We start from the raw sequence: 11,695 nt of genomic DNA, 5'->3' as shown, positions 1-11,695 counted from the left end.
CTCCTTCGTAAGGGTTGCTAGCTTCTGTTCAGCAGTACTGAGTGTTTGCTCTAGTGTGCGTTTTGCCCCTACTATTTGTTTAATGCATGCTCCCCGGGCCACTATCTTGAATGCGTCCCATTCTACTGTCCCTATGTTATGAGTGAAATAGTCTTGTATGCTGTGTTCATGGTCATATTTAAACACTAAAATCTTTACTGTTATCCAGATATGTCATAACAGTAAATATAACCAATGATAGTTATAACAATAAAACTTCACAAAGATAGATTATATAAATATATACTATTGCATTGCTACTACAGGATGCAATGCCTAAAATGTCTACCCTAGATTAATGCTGGAGGCACACCGCAAATTATCTTGGGAAATTTAAAACCCACATGGTGAAAGAACCAAATAAAACAAGATTGATTGTGCACCGATCTCCGTTTATGTCATGTGATGAATCAATAAATTCCAGTTAAAAATGTGGCAACCACACCATAGATAAGATGCTACTGAGAAATAAATCAAGGAAGCATCTGTCATGTAGCAAATGGGTTAAGCCCCACTCTGGATTCTCATACCAAAGTTGTTTAGTAAAGATCGAAGCCATTTCTGTCTTTCATCCTTTGTGCAATAAAGTATGAAGAGTAATTAAAGGTTAATGAGCCAACCTTGGTGGTATGAGTTGTACTTCTAAGACTCTATAACTGGTACTCCCCCTTGACTGCTTTCATAGTATCTGGTCCTACTCAGGTAGGATCATCCCAGAGATGACTAAACCCAAATTCTACCAGCAATATGTAATCTACATTGCCCATCGGTCCATACTGACTCTAATAAGGAATATTTCTTCCAACATATTCCTCAAGTATGATGTATCACGGAGGGTCATGTACAGTCAATTCCAGTATAACATGGGGCATGAAGCAATAGTGTCAGAGATGGTTTTAATAACGGGGTTGTGAGGTGGGACGTAGATCTTAAGAAGCTGTTTCCATAATTTGCTGCTCCTTGGCTCCAAAGACCATCCCCAAAGTGTAATGCCATATATTGCTGCAGCAATCGCTTTTCACTTGTATACCCGAAGGATTGCACTAAGCCATTGACTATCACTCTTGTATCGAAGCATTGCATTAGAAGTTTGACTGAGTGTAGCTGCAGTTTTTTTTACATGCTTATGCCGGTCGATTTTCTGGTGGAAGCGCATACCTAGGTAGTCACAACTACTCACGTACTCAAGGTGACGTTTGCTCACAGACAGTTGTCTTCTACGGGGAGGGGGTCAGGCACCAAACGTGCTTTAAGTCAAAGAAATCAGGAATGTATTATCTGCATGAAGTAAAATGGGAATTGTCATATTATATGATTTTGGGACATCACAATTGGGTTCCCTTGGGCAAACCACACCATTAATTAGAAAAAAGTTAAATAATAGTGGAGTTAAAGCTCATCTCTTGGAGAATACCTGACAATATAACAAAACTCATGCTGCATTTCTCAGATGGTCCATAGCGGTCCTATGCAGTTATTTCAAAATGACGACTCTTCATGGCTGCTAGTAGGGCTTGGTCAATGCCAATTTGTTGTAGTGTATTCAATAATTTTGGGCTATTGATAAAAAATATAGGAACTTTTTTCACATCAGCATACTTTACGCAGCCCGTACATAGCTGAATTTCCTTATCAACCGTTCCTATTCCCTTCCTGAAGTCGATTTGTACATCTACTATAATGCCTTTTGAGTTAATCCAGTAATCAGATAAGCACGGCCTGGGCACATATTTTGCTGGCTTCATCGAGCAGGGAGATTGGTTTGCATTTTGCTAGGTACCTACAACTATGATTTTTATTCCGCAGGAGATTGATAGCTGAATGCTAGGAACGAGGTATAACGATGAAGCCAATGCTGCAGTTTAAATCTTAGCCAAAATATGTGTCCATAATTTAAGTTCTGCACATTAGAAGTTCAGAGGGATCATGGTTGGGAATTTACCTGCTTTCTAATTATAATGGCTCTGTACATATTGTAAATACCTAACATTGTAAATCAGACAGAAAAAATAGAAATATATTTTAAACCACAATGAGAACTGTCATAGATTGCACAATGTTGAAGACTCTGAACACTTTCAATATATAATACAAATAAATGAAAAGGACATTTTTCAGGAACTCGTTTATTCCAAGAATTTGTAAGAGTAGACATAAAATCCACCAATGTACATGATTAGCCTTCAGTATGGAAAAGTGAATGATTCTAAAGCTGTCTTCTCCGGCAGTTCAGCTCTCCATTGCAAGCACATTCTGTGAGCTAGGTAAACATTCTACTTTATTAGAACTCTGTGATGTTCACAGGCAGCTCTAATGTGAAGAAGGCAGAGTGATATGTGGATTGAAACTGTAATGAGTCTTCTGGGAAGACATCGACCAACGAGAAGCCAATTAAAATGCAGCATTTTGTTGGTATATATAGCTGTCTGATTTACAATGGTCCCTATTTTATCAGGGCACCCCTGAATTCCTGTAATGCATTGATAATCTAAGCATACTTGAAAAGGTTTTTGTTAAGTGCATGCATTCAATAATGCAGTTTACAGCGTCTAAGATATATAGATTAATGTAAATAAAGGAATAAACTAGTTGAATGAAAATTGAAGTATATGCTTTTTCTTTTTTTGTTAATTGAAATCAACGAGCTGTGCTTGATGTGCCTCTGGATAGGCTCATAGTATTATAAACCCGAGTACTCATTAAACTAATGAAAAAAGGTACAAAACAGTGGTTAGAGAGGTAACCCTCATAAAACAAATTGATTTGAAATAGTGCAGACAGGGTGGCATTGACTGCTGTGAACAGATCATTTGCGTTGGACACAGCATTGACTGCTGTGCACGAAGCAGGTGGGGTGTCAGAGGCTCCCATGCCCCCTGCGGTCAGGACAACAGAGCCCCCATATCCCTAGGACCATCTCTCGCATTGGCCCCCAGCTTCTCCATCGGCGCCCAGAACAGTACGTTTGTCAGAGGCTCTTGGGCACAGTGAGTACAGGGTAATAGGGAATGCCAGGATCTTTAGGTCTGTGAGAGCATCTGTCAGGCTGTCCTATCCTTTCCACTCCCTCCATAGTCCATACAACTACTGCCATGTGTCTTGTCTCACCCTGCCCCTTGCCCATCCCATGCCATCCAGCTTTTGCCTTTTCCATAAAACTTATTTTGTTGCATAACATAATCATTTATTTAAAAATACCATTTGCAGCACCCTGAAGTTCCTCAGAGCATCTGGTTTTGTAAGTAGTTTAGAGAAAAATTGAGTTGCAAAATGCACCATTAGACCCACATTTCAAAAAAAGTTTCCAAGGAAATAACAACTTCCAATTTACCACTACCCCTAAGCCCGTCAAACTCTCTAAAAGGAGGGCAAGTTTGCTTTTTCACTTCACTTGTCTGATTTTATGAAGGCACGTTCGAATTGCCACATTTGAAGTTCACCAGCTGCCACTAGCAAATAATATTTCATCTTTTTTACATGAAAGACTTTGGAGAAACACTTTTTTATATTTTTGCGTTAAAAGTCTATGGAAATAATGCTTGTCGCTATGCAATGCGTAAGCACATTACACCAATCAGGCAGTCATCTCACCACAGGCAACCCCAATAAAATCGATACCTTGTGACAAACGTGCGGGAGAAAGTTTGAGTGACGCATCATGGTTTTCGTATTCTTTGGAAAGCAGTTTCTCCAGGTTGGAGGCATGAGAATAGAGGCTGAGAATTAAGAATTCCCACTACGTGGGGACATCAGAAGGGTTCGTGCCACCGCTACTTTTATTTTTGTCTACATTTCAGGGGACACAGATTAAGATATCACAGCACTCTCTTTTATTATGTTTCACCTTTTGTAGATTTAATCATTTACATTTTTAATCATGTTAAATATTCAATATTATCGGAGGTGAGAACCATATTCACTGGTCTACAATACAATTCTCTTATTAATGGTATTAATGGCCATCCATTATGAAGTTATTGTACCTATTTGTAAATTGTAGCTTATATTATAGTAAATATATAATTGAAAGTATTGTTCATTAAAATAATTAATAGAAAGAATTCAGAATGAAAGAAACTCCATATTTCTTCCATACGCAGTTGAGTCACTGACGTTAGACTATTTCACTATGATTGCTGTAACTCACTTATTCTCTATGAAATTAAAATCATACATATCAGAACAATTTAAGCATAGACTCTTTGTTGTAATTAAAATGGATGCAATAATTTATAAAAAAAAATCTTCTTTTATGACAAGCAATGATGCAACATGCTTTTGACAATTTTTAATGTATACATTTGAAAGTAGTAATAGTTAAGGGATGGAGTTGCTGTTTGAGAAATGGGAAATGTATACTACTTTAATTTTATTAAAAATGCATGTAATGTTTTCCCCACAGCTTTACAGTGTTTAAAGAACACCATAAGTAATACACACCCACATCACATTCTAGAAATCAATCTTCATATCATTGTCAAATTAAAGGGTCTGATTCAAAAAGAGCCTCTGCACTTGTGGCAGCGGCTCCTCAGTTGTGTGGTGGATCTCTGCCCAAGCACAATGTTGTTTACCACACAAAATAGTCCCTTTCAGTGCCAGGGACTAGAGGACCAACGTGTTGCTGTTAGCATGTCCCATCTTTAAATGGCCTTTAAAATTGTTCAGAGACGACTGCCATCGAATACACACATGTGCACATGCACACACATAGGTATCTGTCTTTGAACGGGCTTCAGGACAGTTACAAGAGAATCGCATTAACACATGCATGAACACATAAAAGAAAGCCATCTTTGAATGATTTTTACGTTTGTAAAACATTCAGAGCTGGCTACCTGGGAGTACGTGCGCATACACATGCAAAGATGGCCATCTTTAAGCAGTTCTTTAAAAAAAGTAAAAAGTATTCAAAAATGGTCATTTGTATGTTTGCATATGTGTGTAAACACACAGGGTTAGCCATCTTTCAATGGTAGTAAAAATGTATTACAAAAATCACTCCAGGATGGCAAGCAGGCAGGCCGGAGCTTCGCGGTGATGCTCCCTGTGAGCTGTCCATGTTGTAGTGTGAAGGGCCGCAATGAAGTAACTCTGTGCTGGTGGGCTGTGAGGTTGACAAGGTTTTGGCACTAATGGCCTGTTCGCAATTGCAAAGAGCCAAAAAACTTACATTCTGCCTCTCTGAGGCCACACCCAGGGTCCAGGAACTGAAGGACACCACTTGGGTGTCAGGGCTCACTCTAGCTGGATCTGGGTGCTGGTTCAGGTGGTTGTGAGTGTAGAAACTGTCCACACAGCTTCAGCGTAGAAAATAGGTTTATTTAGGATAAACAGCTTAGACAACCACAACAGGCAGGACCCTTCTACCTCTTCCTCCAACTGCCTGTGTATTGAACCACTCTAGTATGGAATCAGATGACAGATGACATTCTAATACATACTATGTTCTAACAAAGGAATACTACACACCTTCCCACCTTTAAAAAAAAAAAAAAAAAAACAAAGACCGTACTACAGAAGAGAAAACATGTAGGAACAATTTAAAATTGAATAAAATCTTACTACACAAGAAAATGCGTCTAAAATTCCAAATTTTGTCCCCATCAACTCTCACTGCTTTGCTAAAGACTTCTACTACTTTAACAGGATCAGACCACTTAGCCCACTTCCTACCAGTAAGGCCACCTAACTTAACATGGACAAAATCACCCACTTTAATTTTAGATCCTGAAGATTGATGTTTCAAGCGATTGTCCTTCATTTTTTCTTGATATTTCTGAACACGCTCCCTAACTTGAAACAGATCCAACGTAAAATCATAAGAATTGTTCTCCTTCAACCACCAAGATACAAGCATAGAACCAGATTTTCCACCCCGTAACATCTCAAATGGAGACAAACCAGTAACTGAATTAGGAGATGCACAATATGACAACAAAGTAGCATGTAACGCCTTTTTCCACTTAAAATCACTTTTAATAGCAAGCTGGATAGATTCTTTAACAACCCTGTTAAAGCGTTCAATATGGCCATTGGCTTGAGGTTTATAATTGGACACTCTCTTGTGCAAAACACCACATCTTTCAAGAGATAACTCAAACTCCTTGCTTATAAATTGCGGACCATTGTCAGAAATAAATTATTCAGGCAAACCTTCACGACAAAAGATTTAATCTAAAAATTCAATTACTTGAGTTGAAGACATTTTATCCACAATCTTCAACTCTGGCCATTTTAAAAAATAATCTATAAGAACCAAAGCATAAACATCCTTGTTGGAAGACAAACCAAGAGGACCAATAATGTCATTACCAAGTCTTCTCCAAGGACCCTGAGCATACTCAATTGGAGTCACTTCTACAGACAGTGGTTTGACTGAATTATCAATTTTGGAGCATGGAAGACATTGTCTGACCCATTTGTCAACCATACTGTCAACACTAGGCCACCTGTAGAATTCTCTAATCCGTCTTTTGGTGCTTGACATACCAATATGGCCTTCATGGGCCATAGTTAAAATTCTCTTTCTAAGATTACATTGAGGAACAATTGTGTCCCCCCTAGTAATGATACCTTGAGAAAACATAAGTTCATCCTTGATTTTACAAAATGAAATAAGTTCGCCACTTAATTTCCTTTCTTCTGGCCAACCCACTTGTAAAAACTTCACCACATTGGTTAAAATGCTGTCCTCACTCATGGTGTTCATCCAATCATCTTCAGAAATAGCTTCTAAGGAAAATACATCCATGCCCCCACAATTACCGTCATCAATAGTGTAAGCTACATCGGAATCAAAACTATGGTTGCTGGAATCAAGTGGCAAAAATGTTGCACTGCCCATGTACATGCTAATAGTTGTCTTTCAATGGTGGAATAATTATATTCAGCCCCACGTAACGGTCTGCATGCATAAGTGACAACATATTCATCATTTTTATTCCTTTGCATTAACACACCGCCCAACTGCTGGCATCATCAGCTGCAATGCACTCTTTCCCAATTTCAAAAGGTCTCAAAAATGGTGCATCCACAATTTCCTTTTTTAACAGATCAAAGGCCAATTGTTGATCTTTGTCCTAGTTAAATTTCACATTCTTTTTTAACAATATTCTTAAAGGATGTACCTTGAACGAGTAATCTTGTAAACATTTGCTATAGAATTCTGTTAAACCTAAGAAAGAAGACAATTGTTCTTTAGTTGTGGGTGCCGGAGCATTGGAAATACTTAGGACATGATTGAGTTTAGGTTTTATACTATCACAAGAAATATCATGTCCTAAATATTCTACTTTACTTTGTCTAAATTTGCATTTAGAAAATTTCAAGGTCTAACCTTTAATCTGTACACTTTTAAGGACGTTTTCCAAATTTTTATCATGTTCTTCGTAGTCTTTCCCAAAGATTAAAATATCATCCTGGAAAGCAATCTCACCAGAACATCCTTCCAAAACCTCCTTCATAAGTCTTTGAAAAACAGAAGCAGCGCTGGCTAAACCAAATGGCATGCGTGAAAATTGAAACATGCCCTCAGGTGTTAAAAATGCTGTCAAGAATTTAGATTCTTTATGTAGAACAACTTGATGGTAAGCAATAGCTAAACCTACTGTGGAGAAAACACAGGCACCAGAAAGTGTGGAGGTGAGTTCATGTATGTTCGGTAAAGGATGTCTATCAATACAAATTTCTTTATTCAGACTGCGAAGATTGACACACAAACGAAGATCACCATTGCTTTTAAGGGATAAAAAAAACCAGAGAAACCCACAGAGAAGATTCTATGGGTTCAATAATGTTCTTAGCAACCAAGTCTGTTAATATCTCTTTAAGTATGACACAATAGGCCAACTGTACATTCCTTACTTCTGTGTCTGACTGGAATAGCACCCTCCTTGAGGATAATCTTGTGTTTAAAATCCACAAAGTTCCCTAGAGAATCATTAAAATGTGTAGAAAACCTATCTCTTATTTCAGTTGCTAGTTCATCATTGTTGGCTGCTATTACATACACAGGTGGGGAAGCATTAGGGTCTAGCTTTATACCCATTTCCTGTGGTGAGGCCACCCGAGTATAGATACACCCTTGGTAGCCACATATACTTTGCCTCTGGTTTTTCTGCCCTTAAATTCTAAATCCGCCCACATGAAACCTTCAAGATCGATTTTGTGACCAAAGTAACCACCAGGTTGAATATCAGGTGGAGGTAATTTTCTTGTTTCCCATAATTCATTAAATACATTGCTACCAATAATGCTGTACCAAGCACACAAATCTACTAACATAGAGACTTCTTTGCCATCAATTGACACTATACCAGTGGGAAATCTTTTGCAATTGGTTTTGCCAACGCACAATAAAGAGTTGATCTTTGGGGAAGATTCATTCTCTTCATGTGTCCAAAAATTTATTTTCTGGGTCGACTTGCAAACTTTACTAAAATGAGAAGTTTTCTTGCATTAATACAAAACTTTGTTCCATGCAGGACACCCTTTATAACTTCCAACATGGACAAAACTACCACATCTGTAACAAATTATTATTATTTTTTTTCACAAATTTGTTAACTTTTGTCGTAAAATTCTTCTTAGTAAAATTCTTCTTAGGGGGAACGAAAGGAAACTTATTGGCAATAGTATGATCCTTTACTAAGGAAACTTCAGACATAGCATCATTAATTTTAACAACCTGTCCCCTTATTTCACTAACAAATTTCTCAGATTGTTCTATACCTTTGGCGATATTTACTACAGCACTTAAAGAAGATTCAGTACCCATCCATAGTCTTTCTTGGATCTTCTTGCTTTTGGTTTTCATCATAATCTGATTCCTTAATACTTGCTTAAAATTGATGGTTTCAAAAGCACAAGATCCAGCTAAAGTGCGTAAAACAGCAACATAGTCCTCAATAAACTCATCCTCTTTTTGTGCACGAGAATAAAATGTAAACCGACAATATCAATTTTTCTACCAAATCTAATACTCATTTGTTTGATGGCCGCATGAAATACATTAGTATCCCCAGAACCTTCAATAGGTGGTAGGTTCACAAATTCTTTCAAACCTACACCCCCTAGACAATCCTTTAAAAGTGCAAGTTTTCTCTTAGGAGAACAACCATCCTCTTCTAAGACTTCAACATAAGCTAGAAACATGGGGTACCATAACTCCCATTCAGGTTCACCAGTGACTGGCAGAAAATGTGGAGGTGCTACGATGTTGGACATGAACTAGAAGAATTCAAAAATGAAAATAATTTTTTGGGGGAAAAAGGTTAAACTGTACTAGTAAACATTTGTCTAAATTTGCACAATATAATAATGGAAGAACTGTGGGATTAAATAAGTATACATAGGTTTGCAAATCACAAAAAATGAAACAGGTTAATAGAAAAGAGAGAAATAGAGAGAAAAAAAACCTAAAATAATAAAGGTAGTCACCGTGGTCTGCGTAGTTCCATAATTGCAGACATCTTCATTCACTTTTAGTTTTGTTTGTACAGTAGCTATAAAATGTCAAAACGTCATAGAAAAGGTTCCGGTAATAAACATGTAGAAGTGCTGCTATGGTAACGAGTGTGTTAGCCTATTGCGTTGCACGCTGTACCGAAGAAGGATTCGCAAGATTCAACACGTTGTAGCTTTCGTTGAAATGATGACGTGTGAGGAAATCAAGCAGATGAAAAGAAGAACGGGCTGAAAATTGCAGAGGGTTTGAAGATAAACAGCGCGAGCAGCAAAAGATAAAGGTAAACAACTCTATAACTGACGTATTCTTTCAGTGTAAACAATGTCTGTTATCATCCACAACCGCCGCGTATACTCCAGTCAACGTATTTAGTAGAACAAAAGAGTTTATCATGACGCTAGTTGTTTTTTTCAAATGATAAACTAAGTCTCCTTTAACAGTTTGAGGCAGAATATCTAGAAGCATTTTCTTTAGCGCTTATTTGAAAACGTAACTCCTTTGCCAGGCATAACAAAATGTATTGTTTGCCTTATTTTTACGTGCTTAAAGATGAATGGAACTCCATTACCATGCAACAACTTCAATGATAAAAAGCTACTTTTACCAATGAACGATATCCGCCGCAGATATAGCTACACGACAGCCGCCGATGCAATCAGAACACTGCAAAATGTAATCGGTGTAAAAAAACGAAAGCCTATACACTCTTATGCCTAAAAAAAAAACGTTTAACACAGCCGCCATCAGAGCACAGTCAAATTCAAAACAGCAGCTGGTGCAATTAAGACACAATTAGATGAAAAACGAAAATACCTGTCAAAAGGCTTTACTTGTAAACATGTGAACGCTGTCTTCTCCTTAAATCCCGATCATCGCCAAAATGTGAAGTAACTATCCACACAGTTTGAGAGTAGAAAATAGGTTTATTTAGGATAAACAGCTTAGACAACCACAGCAGGCAGGAACCTTCTACCTCTTCCTCCAACTGCCTGAGTAGCGAGCCACTCTAGTATGGAATAAGATGACAGATGACATTCTAATGCATACTATGTTCTAACATATGACTACCACAGTGAGCCTGTTATTTACCTGTGGCTTTGAACAGGAGGCCAGCAGACAAGCCCTTTGAGTCACTCTGGGACTCCTTGGTTCGGGTGAAAGTCCAGCAGGGCAGCAGTCCAGCAGAGTGCCAGTCCTTTCAGCAGCACAGAAGTCGTTCTTCCCGCCGAGTCACCACAGGCCCAGAGTATACTGAAGAGGTGGTGTCTGAGGCACAATATGTATGCCAGGTGCCTTTTTTTGTAGTGGAAGAAGCAGTTTCCCTTTGAAGTGCACAGGTTTCCTTAGCCTCCCCAACCCTGGCTCCAGACTAACCACAGGGGTATGCAGCCCTTTGTGTGGAGGCAGGACACAGCCTATTCAAGTGAAAGTAGGGCTGTTCCCAGCTATGCCCTCCCATCCTGCTAGTGAGGGCCCATCCAGGAACATTTAAGCTCTCTATTGTGTGTGACTGTCTAGGAGGAATACACAAAGTCCAGCTGTCAGCTACAACCTGTCATGTGCCCCAGATACAGGCTGCAGGCACTACATGGCTAAGGCAGGAAAATGTCAACTTTCTAAATGTGATATTTTCTGAATTGAACCAAAAATCCAAATTCACTATAAGAGAGGAGTTTTTAATAAAATTCCAAAGACACCAAACATGAACTGGTTACCTGTTCTCATTTTGAAATTACAGCTTATTAAATGTAATAAGTTAACTCCAGTGTTATCGTATGCAAGAGGTAGGCCATACAATGGTGAAAAAGGAATTTAAGAGTTTTTCACTACCAAGACATGTAAAACTTAAAAGTACATGTGCCACTATTTAAATACACTGCATCCTGCTCGCTGGGTTGTGTAGGGCATACCCTAGGAGTGATTTATAGGTGTTAAAAAGAAAGGTTTAGACCTGGCAAGTGGTTTATTTTGCCAGCACGAAATGGCAATTTAAGCTGCACACATAGGCTGCAATGAAAGGCCTAAAATATGATTATGGGGCTTCTTGAGTGTGTGGCACAATCAGTGATTCAGTCTCATTAGCAGCATTTAATTTGCATGCCCTGTGTATATGTAGTACCACTTTACTAGGGACTTACAAGTAAATTAAATATGCCAAATGGGTGTAAACCATTTCTACCATGTTTA

Source organism: Lissotriton helveticus, chromosome 2_1 (genome assembly GCF_964261635.1).
Source record: "Lissotriton helveticus chromosome 2_1, aLisHel1.1, whole genome shotgun sequence".
In the NCBI taxonomy this organism is placed as follows: Eukaryota; Metazoa; Chordata; class Amphibia; order Caudata; family Salamandridae; genus Lissotriton; species Lissotriton helveticus.
This window is presented reverse-complemented; position numbering follows the sequence as displayed.